Source organism: Camelus dromedarius, chromosome 1, assembly GCF_036321535.1.
Source record: "Camelus dromedarius isolate mCamDro1 chromosome 1, mCamDro1.pat, whole genome shotgun sequence".
In the NCBI taxonomy this organism is placed as follows: domain Eukaryota; kingdom Metazoa; phylum Chordata; class Mammalia; order Artiodactyla; family Camelidae; genus Camelus; species Camelus dromedarius.
The window spans coordinates 52660435-52678256 of record NC_087436.1 but is presented as its reverse complement, the minus strand read 5'-3'; positions in this window follow the sequence as shown (position 1 = coordinate 52678256).

The following is a 17822-nucleotide window of genomic DNA, read 5'->3' as shown; positions in this document are numbered from 1 at the left end:
TATAGTAGGCATTTTGCAAAGCACTTTACATACATTTAATCCTCTAAATAGTCCCATAAGATAAATATTTTTATTCCCATTTTAAAGATGATAAAGCCAAAGCAAGGAAAATTGAGTGTTGTCAGGGTCACACAGCAAGAAAGAGGGAGAACTGGGGTTTGAAAGTAGTGGTCTGATTCCTAAACCTTCACTCTTAAGTAAACTAGCGCTACCCTGTGCTACCCTGAACCCAACATATAATAAGATATTCAGTTGAATTGTTTCATGGTCAAATTCTTTCAAATTCTAATAAATAAACAGTTTCTCTAAAGTTTAACCTGGCTTTACTGGAGGGCTTTTTAAAAAATTTATTTTAAAGGAAGGTTGTTGCCTTACTCTTTAGGTTACATTTTTTGCCAACTCAAGGAAAGTGTGAAATGCCTCTAATTAGATGCATCAAAGAATGTAAACTGTAAGATGTTGTGATAACCTCAAACTTCAAACGGGTTCCATTGATGTTAGAGTAAGAGAGGAGAAGGTAAAATAAAGATACTATTTTAAGTTTATTTTCCTAATAGATGTAATTTATTTTGCAGAACTCAAAAAGGGTCTCATAAGGCCAAGATATAAATACAATCTACAAAGTAAATAAAAAGAAGTGGACAAAGTAGAGTTTGTGGAAGGACTGAGCCACCATACTTCATTCATTCAATGAATATTTATTGGGTGCCAATCTGTCTAGAGTTCTCCAAGGAGAAACTCCAAGTGTAAGTTGCTAAATAGTACGTCTAATTACCTTGGCACCATCAGGAAATCTGGGAATGTCACCCCGTAGCTTGAATTTTGGTAATTTTTGGATAACTTATCTTTTTTTCTTTTTCCTTAGAGAAGCTAATAGTAACTTGAGGCTCATACTATTCCTGCTTTCTGGTGATGCCTACAAGGGGTAGTCTCATAATGGTTGGTCAATAAATATTTGCTGAATAGGTGAATGAGTGGACCAATCAGTCAGTTGAGAGAATTTGACGATTCCCAGTAAAAAATAGCAAAAGATCTTAAATCTTATTGGGTTAGAACATTGGTTTCATTCAAAGATTTCAGATACTGTCAAGGAAGTCATCATTTTTCTCTCTCCTATTTCACATGGGCCTCTCACATAGGTTTGGGATTTATCCAGCATAAAGGTAATGTTCAAAAGTGTACAAACAGATGTGACCGCAATGCCTTAACCATAGCACTACAGGTTACTCTGAACACTAACTCTACTAATTAATACCACCGTCAACACAGCCATTACTGGTCCTTGCTATGCCCCAGGCATTGTTCCTCCTGATATGCAGTTATTTAGTTCTCACAGTAATGTTGGTACTAGTATCTGATTTTGCAGAATGTCTGTGATTATTGGTAGTATTCATCAAATTGTTACTTGTCTAATTTCCTTTTTTTTCTGATTGTGGGATTTAGGACAGATTATTTTACTATATATGTAGCAATTTTCTTTTTCTATGGTCTTACCTTTATGTTTTTCATCATTACCCTTACCAAAAGTCATATGCTTTTTTACTTTGTCACTTAATTTTATGCATAAAATTTATACATATATGTACATATACATTTATCTTGTTTAAACCTCATAGCAACTGTATGAGCTAGCTTCTATTATTATTTCCATTTTACATGTGAATAAACTGAGGCTTAATGATGATTATTAACTTGGCCAAAACAGCAGAGCTAGTCAGGTGAAGTTAGAAATAGTGTGTTTCTGATCACAGCAAATAGCAACATTATCTTATCCAGACCAGAAACCTGGAGTCACTCTAGATCCTTTCCTCTGACAATCTCTACATTTCACTACCTAAATAATTACATCACTTCTTGAGACGATTTGATGGAATCCTATGACAGTAGGGTGAAAATTTAAATCTTTCCATGGCCTTCCAGTCCCTGCTTTGCCCCCTGATTGTTTCTCAGCCTCATTTGAACCCTTTGCTCTCTTGTCCTCATTCCAGCCAGACAGCCCTTTTTCCAGTTTGTGGGAGCTACTCTGTTGCTTTCTGCCTCAGGGCCCTTGACATGCTACTCCCTCATTTGGAATCTTGCACGCTCTCCTCCTTACCTAATACACCTGTGCAGCCAAATGAAAGCCGTATTCAAGTAAAATCAGTTTTATTATTGTTATCATTCTAGGATCTCACCGAACAGTGTCCCTTTCCTTCAGAGTACTTAGTTCAGTTTATAATTATATATCATAAATATGGTAATTTAATTAATGGCTGTCTTCTTTATTTCTCTGTTGGGTAAAGGCCATGACAGTTTAGATTATCACAGCAACCCCACACCAGGACTGTGCATATGTTAAGCACTTAATAAATGATCATCGAATGAATGCTCTCTCCAGTATTTCTGATGTTTTGGATGACTTTCTTCTTTCTCTCCTCAGAGAATCATCTTCAACAGATCATCATTTATCTAGAATAAATGGCAAATGGGATTTTCTGATTGTAAAGAAACCTCAATCTCTCTTAAAAAATACAACACACACACACACACATTCTACAAGAAGGAAAGTGCATGTGGGGAAGGCAGACGATTTCATAGTTCAAGTTTTAATTAAATTTGGGATTTTCTCACAGAAGAACTCCTGTTTGCTTGACTATACTTGGTTCTGAGGTATTAACTACCACTATCCCTCTTTATATTCTGTGCCAAGAGGGAAAAATTCTCTTCCTTCATAAATGCTTAGCCCTGTTGATATTTTCAGCCTAAAAAGCATTTTCTAAATAATAAGGAAGAACTGAGATAAATACTGAAGTTCCTGAGGGATAGACAGGTTACAGGGCCCAGGTTCACTCCAGCATGAGGGTGGCAGATTTTTTTCCCCTCTCATCACATCTTCAATCCATTGGTAGTGGCTGCCTGGAGACGTGCGTGAAAGGGATTCTGAGGGATGGCCAGCCTCAGTGGGAAAGTGCGCCATAACTAAGTCATTCAACCCATATTTACTAAGTGTGTGCTCTGTGATTAGCAGGGCTGCTGAGGGGCGTGGGGGGACAGAGTCAGCAGTCTCGCTAGCCCTTCTCTACTCACCGAGGGCTGATACAATTTAGTAAGCATCTTGATTTATTCACCCTCAGCTCAAAGCTTATCCCTCTGTTCCATGGCTTTCCATCACCATTTTGACTTCTGACCCTAGAAGCTGATCTAACAGTGAATTTTGCTTTGCTGTTGGACAGGAATCAAAAGCCCTTTCTTCACTAAAACCCTCACATTTTCATGGCTGGAGCCTCCCGTACACTATCATTTCTCCCCCCCCCTTTTTTTTTTCTGCTTTTTCTTTTGAGAGACAGACTTTTCTCCTACCTAATCTGTACAGACAGAATCATGACCCCCTATTGAGGGCCAGAGAATAACCTGGCCCTTAATTCCTGAGCTGCGGTAGAGTCTGCTAGCTATTTGTCCCACATCCGTTTCCCTTTCTTTTTCATTAGAGATGGCCAGTAACTGGCCATTGGGTGGGGATTTTCACACATTTTCCCCTTTGCCCTGAATTTCAATCCTTCTCGCTAGAAGGTGGATGTGATGGCTGGAATTTCAGGAATCATCTAGTGACTTTGAGGCTAGAAGTCATGATGGCAAAGCAGAAAGATAGATGGGGCCTGGGTCCCTGCTGACCCTAGTGGGGCTGTCCTTCAAGCTCCGGTCTGCCCACTTTCAGACATCATTTTATGTGAAAGAATTAAACCCTAATATGTCTAAGCTGTGTAGCTTGATTTCTACTATTTGCAGCTGAATGCAATTCCTAACAATATATGGGTTATTCAGCTCTGATTTCTCCCAGATTCTGTTATTATATGCTTATTCAGGTGAGACCTCACTGTTCACCCAGGAAGGAATCTTACATTCTGTAAGTTCCATGAAGACAGGGAATGTGACTGTTTTGCTCACCAGTGTTTTCTCAGTGTCTAGCACATTGCCTGATACTTAGCTGTTGGCTGAAAAAAACTTGATGTGTCAGAAAAAAAGAAAATTACAGGCCAATATCACTTATGAACATAGATGCAAAAATCCTCAACAAAATACTAGCAAACTGACTCCAACAATATGTTAAAAGGATCACAAATCATGATCAAGTGAGATTTATCCCACGGATGTGAGGATTTTTCTTTTTTTAAAGTAAAAATGGATGATTTTATCAAATAAAATTATGTTGGCAGAATACAGAAAAATTACTTCTTTTTTATCTTTCCGTATTTATTAAGTACCAAGCAAACTACGACAGTTGAAAGAACTCATTACAAACTACCAAAAGGTATTCATTTGGTGAAATTATCAAGTTACAAAATGCTAAGTAAAGAAATGCACTTCAAAATCCATGAAGCATAACACAAGTATATGAAAGTAGTGGTCTTAATGGCTTCTTTAACAAAAAATAACCAACAAACAAGAAGCACAAGAGAAATATTGTCAAGTTAGAAAAGAATAAATCAATTCTATTGTTCATTGGGATAATTAAACTAAAGTCACTTTAAAAATAACTAAACAAGAAATTAGGATTTAAAAAAATAAGAATATTCCAATACTATATATTTTTTTCTACCAATAAAAGAAGGAAGGATTTGCAGGCCAAGAAATTGCTATGGATCCAGGTGCCTATCAGATCATTTGCACTGAGGTCTTGGTATCAACATAAAAATGAACTTTATTGTTACTCAAAGGTCAGAGCACCTATGTATAACTGAAAAATTGTGCTCTACACTGGAATTAGACACAACATTGTAAAATGATTATAAATCAATAAAAAAATGTTAAAAAAAAAAGGTAAGAACACCTATGCATTATGAAGGAAAAGAAAATAATTTTACCTGTGATAGTGCAAAATAATTACACATTAAAATGACCAAATGCATCTTTAGCATACTTCCAAATAATTCTTCTACACTTCAGTAAATCAGGGCAAAGATTTTGCCCTAATAGAAAGGCAAAAGGGAGGTCTCTGACCAGGTGGCATCTTCATAGCTAAAAAAGAGATACCTACCAGAAAATTTGCATTCATAGCTATAATTTCCATTGTAAAAAAACTAATTATTAGGTTTGCAATTAAACTATTTAAAAAATATAAAGTGATAAATGAATAATATGTCATATGAATAATATGCCGAACTATCACATGCTCTACACATAAATGCTATGAATAAATACAGTCAATTCATGCTACAGGAGAAAGAATTGAGAGATTTATTTTCACATTTCAAAATTCCTGAGTCTTATCAGAGAAAAACAAGTACCAAGAAAACAGACAAAATAAACCTACTCTATATTAGAGCAGACAATACAAATTTGGGCATTAAGTTAACATTATATTTATAGTTTTAAAGCTGAAGACTATGGGGACAAACATATATGTACTTCCATGGAATTATAAACATGATTTTAAAGCTTGTTTTTTTAAAAAGTGTTTTGATCAAATAAAGCCACTTCAGTGGTGGCAAGCCCACCACTTTAAAGGAATAGCACCTTTATTTCAAAGCCTAATTGTGAATATAAAAAGGAAAAGAAGTTTATTTTAATAAATAAATTAAATGCTTTAATTGGACTGCAATAAGATAGCCCTTTGAGCCATTGCCGGTTAAATAATTTCCCTTTTGCTTTGCATATTACACAGTGAAAGTTAAAAAAGGTATTTTAAGAGCACTTCTGTCTCATAATGTAAGATTTAAGCTTGTGTGTATAGGTGTAAATGGCCCTGCAACAACAAAATCCTTGCAAAAATACATTCAAACAAAAGTTCTTGTCTATTTTCTAGCTAGTAAGGAAAAGGGAAGCAAAGCAGTCCCACCTAAAACAATAAACACACACACATACAAACTGTTTATCCTTTCTGGAAAGACTACCAAAGCAAAGAATACTCAATAATATTGTATGTTTAAAATCGCATACTTTTACTCATCTTTATAAGAAGGAAAGATGCATGGATTTTTCAGTATCTGCAAATCAATCAATATGATACACCACATTGACAAATTGAAGAATAACCACCATATGATCACCTCAATAGATGCAGAAGAAGCTTCTGATAAAAATTCAACATCCATTTATGAGAAAAAGCTGTCCAGAAAGTGGGCATAGAGAGAATATACCTCAACATAATAAAGGCCATGTATGACATACCCACAGCTAACATCACACTCAGTGGTGGAAAGCTGAAAGCATTCCCTCCAAGATCAGGAACAAAACAAGGATGACCACTCTTGCCACTTTCATTCAACATAGTTTTTGAAGTATTAGCTGTAGCAATCAGAGAAGAAAAGGAAATAAAAAGAATCCAAATTGGAAAAGAAGAAGTAAAAATGTCACTGTAGATGACATGATACTATACATAGAAAATCTTAAAGAAACTACCAGAAAACTACTATAGCTTGTCAATGAATTTGGTAAAGTTGCAGGATACAAAGTTAATATACAGAAATCTGTTGCATTTCTATACACTAACAATGAAATATCAGAAAGAGAAATTAAGGAAACAATGCCATTTAGATTTCATCAAAAAGAATAAAAAGGTATACCTAGGGATAAACCTACCTAAGGAGGCAAAAGACCTATACTCCCAAAACTACAAGACACTGATAAAAGAAACTGAAGATGACACAAATAGCTGGAAAGATATTTTGTGTTCTTGAATTCAAAGAATAAATATTGTTAAAATGGCCCTACTACTCAAGGCAATATACAGATTCAATGCAGTCCCTATCAAATTACTAATGGCATTTTTCACAGACCTGGAACAAAAAATGTTAAAACTTGTTTGGAAACACAAAAGATCCCAAATAGCCAAAACAATTTTGAGAAAGAACAGAACTGAAGGAATTATACTCCCTGACTTCAGACTATACTACAAAGTTATAAAAAGTTAATAAAGACAGCATGGTACTGGTACAAAAACAGACACATGCCTCAGTGGAACAGGATAGAAAGCCCTGAAATAAACCCACACAATTATGGTCAATTAATCTATGACAAAGAAGGTAAGACTATTCATTAGAGAAAAGATAATCTCTTCAATAATCGGTGCTGGGAAAACTGGACAGCTACATGTAAAAGAATGAAATTAGAGCAATCTCTACAAAAATAAACTCAAAATGGATTAAAGACCCAAATGTAAGACCAGATACTCTAAAACTTCTAGAGGAAAACGTAGGCAGAACACTCTGATATAAATTGCAGCAATAATTTTTTTTGATCTGTCTCCTAAAGTAATGGAAATAAAGTCAAAAATAAGCAAATAGGACCTGATTAAACTTAAAAGCTTTTGCACAGCAAAGGAAACCATAAACAAAATGAAAAGACAATTTACAGAATGGGAGAAAATATTTGCAAACCATGAGACCGACAAGGGATTAGTATCTCAAATATTCAAACAGCTCATACAACTTAATATCAAAAAGTAAACAACCCAATTTAAAAAAATGGGTAGAACACCTAAATAGACATTTCTCCACAGATGGCCAACAGGATGAAATGATGCTCAAGATTGCTAATTATTAGAGAAGTGCAAATCAAAACTACAATGAAGTATCACCTCACATCAGTCAGAATGGCCATATCATTCAAAAATCTACAAATAATAAACTCTGGAGAGGGTGTGGAGAAAAAGGGACCCTCAGACTCTTGGTGGGAATGTAAATTGGTGCAGCCACTATGGAAAACAGTATTGAGGTTCCTTAAAAAACTAAAAATAGACTTACCATATGATCCAGCAATCTCATCCTGGGTGCATATCTAGAGGAAACTCTAATTCAAAAAGATACATGCACCCCAATGTTCATAGCAGCACTATTTACAATATCCAAGACATGGAAGCAACCTAAATATCCATCAACAGATGAATGGGTAAAGATGTGATATTTATACACAATGAAATATTACTCAGCCATAAAAAGAATGAGATAATGCCATTTGCAGCAACATGGATGGACCTAGAGATTATCATATTAAATGAAGTAAGTGAGACAGAGAAAGACAAATATCAAATAGTTTCACTTATATGTGGAATATAAAAAAATTGATACAGATGAATTTATTTTCAAACCAGAAATAGACTCACAGACATAGAAAACAAACTATGATTACCAAAGAGGAAAGAGGTTGTGGGGAGGGATAAATTAGGAGTTGGGATTAACATATACACACTACAGTCTATAAAGTAGATAAACACCAAGGACCTACCATATAGCACAAGGAACTATATTCAGTATCTTGTAATAACCTATCTGAAAAGGAATCTGAAAAAGAATATATATATATATATATATGTATGTATGTATGTGTGTATATATATACACACACACACGTATATATGTGTGTGTGTATATATATGTATATATATATCTGAATCACTTTGCTGCATGCCTGAAACTAACACAACTTTGTAAATCAACTATACTTCGATTAAAAATAACCTGCTGTGTGAATGAATGAATAATAACACAAATTTTCTTCAAATACAAGTCATGAAATACTAAAAAGAATTGGCAATCATACAATTTTCAGAGGGCCAATCTCTCAGTGATTAATTGAATATTATTCTTACCTGAGGGCCAATAGAAATATATGTGGTTATAGTTTTATGGAATAAGAAAAAATAATGTTTGACACTAAAACACAATATAGTCGGACATAACATTGATAATTTGTAAGAAAACTGATGTTGCTATTTATAAACTTTAGTTATAATAATACTGTTTCTTTAATGTGTTTTAGTTGAAGAATATTTCACACTCTCAGGGGCTTAGAGAATAGAAAGTATATTTAAAGTTTTCAACAATGTACACTTGCACTTTATAACTTTAATATTTGTTCAGTGCTTCCTATACATTCAGCTGAGTTATCACTGTTTTATACGCACTAGCTAATTTAATCTAACCAATAGGTGAGAACTATGCTATTCCTGTTTTACAGTCGAAGAAACTGAGTTACAGAAAGCTTAAGTAACTTGCTAGTCTTAAAGCTAAACAAGCTATATGATATTTTATTTGACATTTTTTGGTGATTTGTACCTTTACGAATTTGTTTATCCATTCACCAAACAAAAATTATTGTTTGTTGATTGCTTGCTTAATTGAATACTCAGTGTTAGGCACTGGGCTAATCTCTGAGGAAATAGAAATAGTCAGTTCCCCACATTAAGGTGCATAGCAGTTCAATGTGGCATGGTAAATGTTTTGTAGAGAGACGCACCTGGCTCTTGGTCCTGGTAAGGCTGGACAGAGGAAAGGGGAGAATCCAGAGGCTTCCAGGAGAAAATGGCACCTTACAAGACAATCAAAGTTGGCTAGATAAAGAATGGGAAGAATCGTGTTCGTATCAAGAGAGGAACTTGTGCAGAAGGACAATGGTGAGGAAGCATGGCTTATTCAGAAAATGGGAAGTCCTTAATGTGGCAGGGGCACAGCCTGGAACGGGCAGAACAGAGAGACGTGACTCTCAACTGTGATCAACAGCAGCCAGGTTGTCAAGGGCCTCTGCTTTCGCCCTAGCAAGAGTCTGTAACTAGCAAGAACACCAGAAGAGAGCACTCTTCTGTAGTTACCTTTAGATTTCAATAGAACAGTTCTGACCGCAGCGTGGAGGACAGCACAGTGCAGAGTGGCACCTGAAGACTGGGGTAAAGGTGAGTGCATTAGATTCCTGCCACATTGTTTGTGTTCAGATTTAATTGGAATGAGATGCTCTGCAAATTTTGAACACTTACCATCCTTTAATGCCGAAGAGCTGTGAAGTATCTGCATGTGGTAAAATATTTCAGAGATGGTCAGATCTCTCTTTTCCATCCTAGTGAGGAGGACTGGAGAAATGCGCAATACAGAGTGGTAGATAATGTCAACGAGTTAATTCTAAACTTATACATATTGATTAGATGTGTTTTTACTATTTCTGAATTTAGGAACATCTAATGTCTTGAAAATTGATTCCCAATCAATCAGCAAAGTGGTGCCATGGAGAAACCCTGGGACAGGGTCAGGAATGTTCTACTATTCCATGCTAACGTGGCCTTTCTGTCCATCATAGCCTCCCTCCATCATATTCAATTCTGGGAATTGCTGGCTAACTTCTCAAAAGAATGCACCAAATTAGCTTTTTCTCAAACCTGTGATGAAAGTATTAAAACTTGTGATTGCCCCCAAAACAAGAGATATCAATCAGATCAGTCAGTGGTATCCATCCATGCCTTCCTCTCCATACCAGAGTGGGACTTGGATTTATAATTCTCTATCTGTAGCCCCAAAAACTCTGAAAAACTGAAGTGTTTTCATGGCTGGTTTGGCAGCAATACCTGACTAAACCTGAACGCCTGTGGTCATAAACCTGACCCAAGCTGACAGAAGGCTATTTATAATCTGCATTTCACTTGGTGTGAATAGTCACACGCTTTGCTGCAAAAATATTAAAGTGTTTGACATTGTTTGGAGTGTTACATAATATTCCGAATATGCACTTTATTGCCTTTTTTAATGTTTCCTTTAATTTATTTTTTATTTTTTTATTTTGAGACCTGTAGATTCAGGTGCAGTTGTAAGAAGTAATAGATGCAATATACCCTTTACTTAGTTTTCCCCAGCTGTAACGTTTTGCATAAATACAGTACAACATCAAAACTAGGAGACTGACACTGATAAAATCCACTGACTTTATTTGAATTTCACCAGTTTTACATACTCACTTTCGTTCCTTGAAATTTCGTGACATACGGATTCGTGTGACCACCACCAGGGTCAGAGGCAAAACAGTTCACAAGAATCTCTTGTGCTACCCTGTTAGAGCTGCAGCCACCTCCCTCGCTATCCCTCTCCCTAACCCCTGGCAACCATGTGCATGTTCTCCATCTCTATAATTTCACCATTTCAACAATACTAGAATAATAGAATTATACATCATGCAATCTTTGGTGACTGGTGCTACTCGCTCGGTGTAATTCTTTTGGAGACCCATACAAGTTGTTGTGTGCTTTGTCATATCTGAAAATTCTGAACTCCAAAACACATTTAGCCCAAAGGTTTCAGGTAAGAGGCTGTGGAGCTGCCCTGAGAGTCTGCTGCTGCAGTTAGAGCCCTACCTGCTCTTTGAAAACCACCGAGGAGCTGGGCTGGCAGGACCTGAAGGGCTGCGTTCTCATCAGTGAGACATCAAAAGTCTGAAAATCATCTGAAACAGACGTTTCTGCTGTTCAGTTTGAATGCAGCTCCTGCCACCCATGCCCACGTGACATTTGCCTCACGTTGCAGCCCAGTTATTCAGTGTTCACAGTCATCGGCCTCACTTGCCTTTGCCTGGGTTTCTCATTCTCATTGCATTCCCATTCTGGGCCTAAATTCTAATCCTAATTGGCAATCTGCTTTCCTTAGTCTTGTTTCTGTCAGCCCCTTTCCCTGGAACTGCACCTGGCTTCCTGTATCACTTACTTTACGCTCAACATGCAGCTCTGTGACTCAGGGCTCAGATTTCAGCCCTTGCCGGTCGCAGGCCTGTGTTGTGTTGTCTCTGCCACTCACATTCCGAGAGTTGGATACAGGTCTTCCTTGGAGAGCTTCCCAGTGTGGATTTTCATCATTAGAGTGAGTTTTGATGTCAATGAAATTAAGCCTTGAGTATAGTTACTGTTTATATTACAAAGGAAAATTTGCCCCATTTAGGCTGTTATACAATTCAAAAGATAGTTTGGTAAATACTATAATGGAAATTGTCACTAAATGTAATAAGATAATACTCTATTCTTGACAATTGATTTAAGCACATCTTTGAGAAGTAAGTGTGTGTGTGTGTGTGTGTGTGTGAGAGAGACTCTAAAATGGCTAATGATGTTTAGGGCAGAGGAGACATAGCAAAATGGCCCAAGGAGGGGACTTGATCACATTTGTCCTTGCATCCCAGTTCTCTTTCCAGCTTGCTGCAATGGAAAACATCAAAATAGTCATTGTTAAAATGTCATTGTCCCGGCCAACCTTGATTAATTTATGTCTTCCTTTTGGAGAGAGCTGAACTGAAGAAGTCATTGTGGAATCATTAAGATTTTTATTCCTAGCCCTACAACTATTATAACAACACATATTTAGGTTAAAAGCAAAAACTTCATTTCTAATAATTCGTAGAATTTGTTCGGGTGAAACAATTATTTGGGAAATTTCCAGATGTTTCAATGTGTCACGTTTCCATCTGCTACCTGCTTTTGTGCAGAACAGCCTAGCATTGCTCTATGATACTTTTGGTTAGCACTGACTCGCCAAAATTTTGTTTTGGGAATATCAGTAGGGTCTGTTGATTCCCCGGAGAAAACAATTAGGAACGAAGGAAAATGAGGAAGAAAAGGTAATATCTAATCCTGACTTATTTTTCATCTAAAATATTGTCAGTCCTCTTCCCAAAGAGAGTAAGTGACATGAATTTGGAAACTAAAAAGGAAAATAAGGGAAAAATAAAAACATATAGGGTCATGTGAGCAATCTTTTAAATATTTGTACCAAAGAAGTAGGAAACCAAGTAAGGAAGTTATGTATTTTTTAGGGTGCATGGAAGAAAGGAGGAAAAAGAATAGACCAGTTTTCCCTCTTTAAAATGTTTTCTTTAAGTCTTTTTGTCTCAAGTATCCCCCACCCACCCCCCTTTTTTTTTTGACAACTGAAATTTGTCCCATTCTCCTTTTAGTCTTCTAGGGTAGCACTGCAATGAGTTTCTAGCAACAATTTTTACTTTCAGTTAAAACCATTTCTCTTTATGCAAGTGCATTAGCACTGAAGAAACAGCCGTATTGATAGGACTTTGCTTTTGCTTTGTATGTCAAAACTACCTCCTGAAAAATAATTCTCATTCTACTCTGCAAATCTGCCCACAATGCAAAAAGTCATAAAATATATAAAACAAAAAGTACACAAGGAAGTGCATATATCTGACTGGTTACCCATGATGGAATAGAGAAGTCAGCGTAAATAACATGATAAATAAAGGTTGACGGGTTTCTATTTTTTGGCCTAACTTGTAGACGTGTGCTTATTGTGGTTATTATTAGTTTATCTCAAATATTTAAATCACCACTTCAAGGAGATCTTAGAACCTTATCATTACTGGATGCTCAGAGCAGTGGCTGGCGCTGAATGGGTGCTGAATAAGTATTTACTGACCCAATGCATGCATGAAAAAGATCTCGGTATTTATTTTCTCTCAGTCTTTAAAAATATATTGTCTGACAGTCCCAGAACCTTGACCAAAGCAAGTATTAATTTCTGAGTTTGGAACTAAACGTTTATTTATTTTGAAAAGTGTTTAGGAATGCTTTGCTTGTGGAATTTTAGTTGCACATAATATAACATCCACGGCCTACGTTTATAGCTCCAAAAATAAAGATTTTTGCTATCTGGTTTAATTATCTAATTAGAATTCGGTAAGCTATGTAGAGGCTGCCCTTTGGGGCTCATTAAACCAGCAGGATTAGAAGCGTGGCAAGTGAAGAAAGCACATTTTCCAGTGGAGCCCGTTGTTGCTGAAAGTGGTTTGGTTACTACAATACTGCTTGCAGGAGAGAGTGGCCTTGAGCCAGATGGCAGGCAGGTACACTGGGCGAGCGTAGGCGGCGGTGCGGTGCCCCGCGCGGCGGCCGGGCGGGCGGCAGATCCGCTTACAGCTCGCGGGGACGCAGCGCCCCTCGGCAGCCGCAGCGCCGTTCCGAGGGTCGATGTGCAGGGTCAGACAAGCTTAATCTTTGGGCTGGCTGACCCCACCTTCACTGAAGAAACAGGCTGACTCACAACAGCCTTTGGAGTGAAATCTTAGCTCCCATGGAACGCGAGCTTTTACTGTTGCTGCTGCTGCAGTGTCTGCTCCGAATGCTGGGAATTCAAGCGTTTAAATCTACAGGGCCTTCGGTTTAAATCGTTCTACCAGCTTGAAAATCTCACAGTTGTTAAAAGAAAAAGGGAGTAGGGTGAGTCAATCATATAGAGCCACAAGCCCTTCAAACGGAGTTTTGCTGTTCAGGGAATCATACTAATTTGCAAACAACGCACAGCCTGGGTTTACTAAACTGAGACTTTTGTGATTTTGTTCTGTTTTAAACTTGCCCTGATAGCCGTGCCATGAATTTCTTAACCAGAAAACAAAAGAGGTATTTTGCACCTTGATGTAAAATGCCCACGTCTTGATATCTTCACAATGTGCAAATCTCTTAACAAAAGGCTAGCTCCAGGATGCTGTTAATGCTTACTATCTGCGAAACCACTGAGTTGTCAACATAGCTTGTTCCAAGTGGTTGGATTATAAAAATCCAGGAGAGATTTGTCATTTTGATGCTCCTGACTATGTGGTATGTAGTTCTAGGAAGGTTCTTTTCATCATTTGAAATGGTTTTGTTTAGTCAGACCCTTCCAAAAATGAAATGCATTTCCATGTGAATTTATTGGGGTTTGCAGCCCTACTCTACTCCTGCCCGCCTCCTTGATTTTGGCTCTACTCACTGTTCATTTTATTGGTTTTTGGCAAGTTGCTGAGGGCATATGTTTTGGACTGTTCTTGCCTGATTTGTGAGATTCTGCTGACATCCAGGAAAGTGCCGCAAAAACCTGTTGCTCATATCCAAGCCGAAGTGTTTCGTGGCAAATGCCCTAGCACGGAGCTCAAGTTTCTTGACAACAAGTCTTATTTATGGAGAAACAAACGTAGGCAATATTTTGTGGGACCACACTGTTCTCTTTCTGGGAAGTAACATTTGGCATTTCTACGCAGGAGGGCAAATACTTTTTTAAACATTCTCATATTTAAGGGTGTGACGGAGGAAGTAATTCTGCTGCTGATGGTGATGGTAGCTACCATTTATTGAGCAGACACCATACACCAAGCAATTTGTATTGACTCATCACCACAAAATTGCCAGGGCAGTGCTGCTGTACCCATTGTGAAGATGAAGAAACTGAGGTTAAGCAGCATTTCCAGAATCTTATGGAGTGGTGAAGCCAGTATTTAAACTGCATCTTTCTGTCTCTAAAGTTTCTGTTTTTTTCCCCAAAAGACACCTGAGAGACAAATATTGCCCTTGATTTTGTTTAATAAAGGAAATTTTGTTCTGAAATTTCCATTCTATTTTATAACAATGATTCACTGTATACCATTTGTAGGAGTTGGTGCCATGAAGATGAAGTAATGACTAAGACACATTTCCTGTTCTTTAAGGACTCATAGACTAGAGCAGTGGTTGCTAACTGGCAGTGATTTTGCCCTCCCAGGGAACATTTCCCAGGATCTGGAGCCATTTTTGATTGGCACAGTGGGTGAGCATGTGTGGAGCTATTGATATCCAAAAGGTTGAGGCCAGGCATTCTGCTAAATATCTTACAAAGAACAGACAAACCCCATAACTAAGTATTATCCAGCCCAAATTTGTTAATAGTGGTGTGATTGAGATATCATGGTCTAGAAGAAGAAGACAAACACTGAAAACATAGTAGAATTTATGCTGTTCCTTTAATGATGGTGTGGTAGATTGTATTATTTGTCCAAAATATTTGCTGTCATTCTCTACTGGGACCTCTGTGTGGGAGAATTATACCTCTTGCCCCATTTATACCAGACATGGCCCTTTAACTTGCTTTGACCAATAAAATATGGGTGGAAACTTAAAGAGCCATTGTGTCACAAGACCTTTAAGTTTCAGGCAGGGGCTCCTTCATCTGGGACCTCAAATGAAGACAACATGCAGTAAGATGCAGTTACTCCAAAGACTGGAATTATAAGCAAGACATAACCTTTGTTGAATGCTAATGAGATTTTGAGATTGTTTGTTACTGTAGCGTAACTTAGTCCATACTGGCTAATATGGGTGTGGTTAATATTTCAACAGGTAAGGATGAGGTGGGATTGTAGTTGGAGAATAACCCAAAAGAAAAGACTGGAGCCAAGATATGCCAGCTGACAAAAGGTAAATTTTAATTTTATGTGTGGAAAGTTTAGTAGGAGTGAGAAGGAAGATTAATTCTGAGAGCAGAGGGAAAGATTATTCAGAAAGGGACAGATACAGGGGCCCAGAAGTCAGTTAGGCTAAAACGGTAGTAGTCCAACAAGACAAGCAGGAGCCTGAACATGGGCAGGGTCCTTGTAAATAAAAAGTTGGAAGCTTATGAAAGAATGGGGAAAAAATGATTGAGGCTGAAAATTTATTTAGTATGTATGATGAGAAGATGATTCCAAGAAGATATCAAGATTTTGAGTGATTGTCTTGGAAAATGGTGTCACACAAGCACACATTTTTGGAATGAATATAATAAATCACTTCCAGAGTGATGGGCTTGTCCAGTCGAAGTTGCTCAGAGGCAGTTGGCTGTGAGAGTCGTGACAGTGGGAATTCTGATGTGATTTACATAGTTGGGCATCATCCTTGTATAAGGATGCAACTTGGACAACATTACCTAGGGGTATTGACTGAACCAAAGGAGAAGCTTAAGGGGAAAGGAGTTGGGGTTTGGGACAAAATGAGCCTGATAGGAGGAATGTCAGACATTCAAGTGGAAATGTTGCCAGGCTGCAGCTGAGGGAGCTGTGTTTGGATCTCACAGAGGTAATTAAGAGTGTAAGAAGGCAAATTAATGCCTATTCCTTGGTTAACTGTGAATAGATACTTAAATGCCTTTGCTATTATTCTGAAGCAGTTAAGCTTTGGTTTAAAAAAAAAAGTAGTACACAGATATAAGGTCAGGAATTTACAAATGCTCACAATGAAAGTGTAAGTTTGAAGTTTTCCTCAGTGTAAAACTGAAAACCAGGATACCAGTAGCACTTACTTGAAAAAAACTTGCACTTGGAAGCTTATAAGTTTAAAGTTCATTATGTTTTTGCTATACCTACCAGTTAGAAATGTAGTTACTTCATTCTTTTTTATTAGTTATATCTTTAAGTAAAAATTTTTCTTCATCTGATTATGATCTATTAATCTTCCTTCTCAGTTTCCACATTGCAGGGCATCCCAACTAGCAGAAGATCACAACTGTACCTGAAGGTCTGAACTTCTTGTCCCTACCCTTCTCCACCCCTGCCAGGGTTACAAGACAATACACCCTTTAGTTTTGAAGTTTTGCCAAGGCAGGTCGATGGATGAAATAGGTTGCCAATATGCTGCGTTTCCTAAGAACAAGTCAGATCACCACCGACCTCTCTTCCTCTTCTGACTTTACATTTCAGTATGTTAGGATCCTGGGACATCATGGTAGAGAAATATCTACCCAATGGTCCACCATCAACCTGCTGGTGGCTGCAGGAGTTAGACAGAGTGCTTGGGAGAAGTCACAGGATGCATGAGATAGGAGAGAAAGCATTAAGCAGGCTGGTGTTAAATATCACTCATCTCTGTGAGGATAGAACCTGCAGTCTTCTGAAAGCAGCACTAACCTGAGTGATTTCATCCGGAATAATAATGTCCTTTCATTTCTCACCTAATCTGTTTGTTATTTTGTATTGACTTTAAGTAAAGAGTTTAGGGCCTTTCTCAGCTTTGGAGAGTTTAGGACATAGTCCTCTTTCAAGCATTTATCAAATTTTATAAAATTAGGCTAGTCCTTTGGAGATCTTGCAGTTTACACCAGAGAATGTTGGTTTATCCTTTATTTTCTGTGCCTAAGCATTCTCATTATCATCAGTGAAACATCCCCTCTGATTGCACAGTAAATTGAAATTGTGGAGTTAAGTGATGAAGCCTCGTGTTTCCAGGTGCTCAAGGTTCAGCCTTTATCAGGAGCCCAGCATCCGCATGTCCCCACTGAAGTGACCCACATTTTGCTTCATGTTCCTGACCTTTCCTTTCTATCTCTTTGGAC